This window comes from Pinus tabuliformis, chromosome 2_2 (assembly GCF_031772625.1).
Source record: "Pinus tabuliformis cultivar Carrire ecotype Pingquan chromosome 2_2, CPIR1, whole genome shotgun sequence".
Classification (NCBI taxonomy): Eukaryota; Viridiplantae; Streptophyta; class Pinopsida; order Pinales; family Pinaceae; genus Pinus; species Pinus tabuliformis.
This window is the reverse complement of record NC_142300.1, coordinates 182,375,955-182,379,508: the sequence shown is the minus strand read 5'-3', so window position 1 is coordinate 182,379,508 and position 3,554 is coordinate 182,375,955.

The window sequence follows — 3,554 nt, the reverse complement described above, 5'->3', positions numbered from 1 at the left end:
TTGAATTCTCTAGTGATGATGATCTAAATGATGAGAAGAAGATCAAGAAGAAGAACATTCACTTGAAGATGGACGTGGAGATTCTCCTTCATTTACCAAAGAATTTTCCTTTGCTCTCTCCTTATTATTGTTTTCCTTCTTTGATATTCTCTTCTCATAATCTACAAACAATTTATCTACCATGTCTGCCATCCTATAGAAAGCTTGACAGGAATCTTTTTCATTCTCTATTTTCCTTCTCCATGTTGCACATCCAATCTCTAGTTATCATTCACACTCACAACTCACATCAACAAGAATATTTCTTTGATATCAAACTTGATCCGACAAATCTATGATTTACTAGCATTATCCAATATCTTTTCTCTTATTGATGTTAGTAGAATTGCATGAAAGAGAATGTAAAAACCATATGTGCAAATACTTAAAGAAGAAGCAACATAAAGAAGATCGTAAAGACAATGCACACAAAAGTTTGATAACAAAGTTCATCTAGTTTAGACTACATCTTTGATCCCCACTTCAATAGTGGGAAGGTCGCTTCATTCATCTCATCAAAAATAAAGGAAAGTACATGGAAAAATACATCATTATACCTCCAATCTTGGGAGTGACTTGAAATTTGACTACTCAAACACAACACTCACAACACCAGCAGGTATGTATCATCCTCTGGAGACTTTTGACTATAAACATGACCTACTTTTAAAAGGTGCATTATTTCCTCGAACTTTTTTCCCAACAATTGCTGAAGAAGGAAGGTTTCTACCATGAACCCTAAAATTTTCTACCCAGATGCAAAAAAGGACTACACCATTGTGATCCTTGCGAAATTCTGGTTAAAATGAGTATAAGCTTGGCCACATCATGTCACTTGCTATTTTGGCCCCTCGGGAATCTTCAAGATTCCTTCACATATTCAACATGGAATATTTTTAGAATATTCCCCTAAAATATACCCTTAGACTATGCGTCGCAGGGTTCCAACTCTATCTGGTTCCATGTTGCAGTGTTTCAACATTCATGATTTCATTAGGCCTTTGTCTTGTAGGTTTTAACCCTATACATAGATTACCTGCAAACGAATTCTTAAAACTGAAAAATAAACATTGGTGAGAACATAAATATACACAAATATTTTATCCTAGAACAAAACCAAGAAAACTAGATTGATTTTTCATTCTATTCCTTTCAATGTTACAATACATTATATACGTGTTGAATCATTCATAAACCCCAATCCATTAACCCTAGATTAGAACATAACTATACTTTCCTTAACCTGATCTACAATATACCATGGGAAAAAAAACATCATGCCCAAAACCATGTGAAAAAAACATGCAAAAAACCATGGAACCATGGGTAGGTCCACCTATAAGATTTGGGTAGAGTCCCATCCTTGGATTTGCTCAACTATTATTGGATCCATATAAAAACAATTCTTGAGCCACTGCACTGGACCCCGTGAAAAGGGGCTACCGCCCCCATGTAACCCCCCCTGTTGCACCTAACATGTTATAACAACTCCTAAGGCTACTAGTGGAAGGAATATAACCACACCCAACATGCCCACTCACGGCTATACTTAGACCATGTTCCCTTGGTCGAATGGAAAAACAAGGTTTAAATATAGTGCAATCAGGTGTTACAAACAAAGTCCGCTCGCTAGTGGATTGGCTAGCTCATCATTTTCAAAACATTGGTTGGCAAGTGGATGGGATTCCAAACTTTTCGACCCTCCAACCATTTTGTTTTATAAAATAAACAACCTCCATTTTGGTAGGCCATTATAACCACCACCATATTACAAAATTCATCAAGGATTGTTCACTTGCGATGGTTATAATTGGAAAATGTTTTATAGTCGATTCAACTTGCCACTAAACATTCATTGTGTATGGATTTAAACCACCCATTTTGATTTAAACAAACGTCGAGTAGGTTTTATAATTGCTACTATATATAACACTATTGGCTATTAATGTTTTATATCAAACTTAACATAACAAGTAGTCGTTGTCTTTACCTTCGCTGAAATAGTCGAACTTTGTTGGTTTGGTTATTAGTTGGCCCCATTGTAATGTCATGATTTTGGAAGCTATAACCACTGACACGGTTGGTGGGATGGCCACACAGTGCTAGTTCAAATCTAGTTGGTCATTTATAATGTTGATCATTTGTTGGTGTGGGCCACTAACCATTTATTGATATAATTGGTTCATGCAACTAGTGAATTTAGCCATAACGTTTAGCTATTAAATGCCAATATTTACTGTTTGGTTGGGTTGGGGTTGGCCCAACCGGCTGCCAACAGGGTGCCATGTGGCCCCCTCCTATTGGGACATAATTCTACCTCTAAGTTTGGTGGGGTGCTGATAAATTTATCCCCTACTAAAATCCTTGCAACATTTATTTGATTTCAACCAAATTTGGCTTGGAATTTGGCCAAACTGCCAAAATTAGTGATGCTCCAAACTTATCTATGATTCTACTAAGTCTGTCATTTTTTCCTAATTTAACCATAAATTTGAATGGCCATAACTTCCTCATACGAAGTTGGATCGAGGCATTATCTATGTTGTTGGAATCCTGGTGGCAAGCTCTTCAATATGGTCCTAGTTTCACAACATTCCAAGGACTTTGAATTGTGGGCCATTAGGGATCCACCTAGATCATTCCACTAATTAATTTACAAACATTCATATTTCCACTTTCTCTGACTTCAATCCTTGATGACTCATGGTTCTTAGTTTGAAACTTGACATATTAAAGTTTCAATATATAATGCTTGATACATTCTATTGGTTGAAAATTTTTGAATTTTCCACTCATTTATCCCTTCCTTCAAGCCCATGGTCACAACTCCTGTCAAGCCATATGACTAGGAGACGTGGCCAAAACTCCAATTCTTGAATTTCCAAAACTCATCCTAAGAAATCCCGAAATTTATAAAACTCCACAAAGCTTGTAGGTTTCTTTCAAGACAGAAACTGACTTTCACAAGGAAAAAACTTATGAAATTACTTTTGAAGGTTCAAAAGTACTCAACATCCTATAAAGGCATTCCAAAAGATGCCCACACCCAAGAAACTTATATAAGTAACAAAAAGAGATGCCTCAGGGTCAAATCCACAACCTTCCTTAGCTGAATGAGACATTGTTCACTCCTTTAGGATTGCAACTTCACACTTAAAAGTTTTACAAAGAGAGAGACCAATATTCTAGCTTATGAGCATATGCATTATATTTTGCAAGAAAAATAACATCCAATTATTAGAAAAATTAAATTTCCACATAGTCACACAAAACTTCCATAAATAAAAATTATATATTCAAGAAGATAATTTTATTTACTAGAACTTGTCTTCTTACACCATATTCAAATTGGTAAACTACCTCAAATCATCCTTCCAAGGAAATAAAGTATTGGTTGTTCCATATTTACATTGCCACTGAGATGCCATGAGAGACCATAATTAGCTTATACTCACCTTAATGTCATAATTCAAAGTGAAAATATGTCGATAGATGCCATTGTTGTTATGATGATA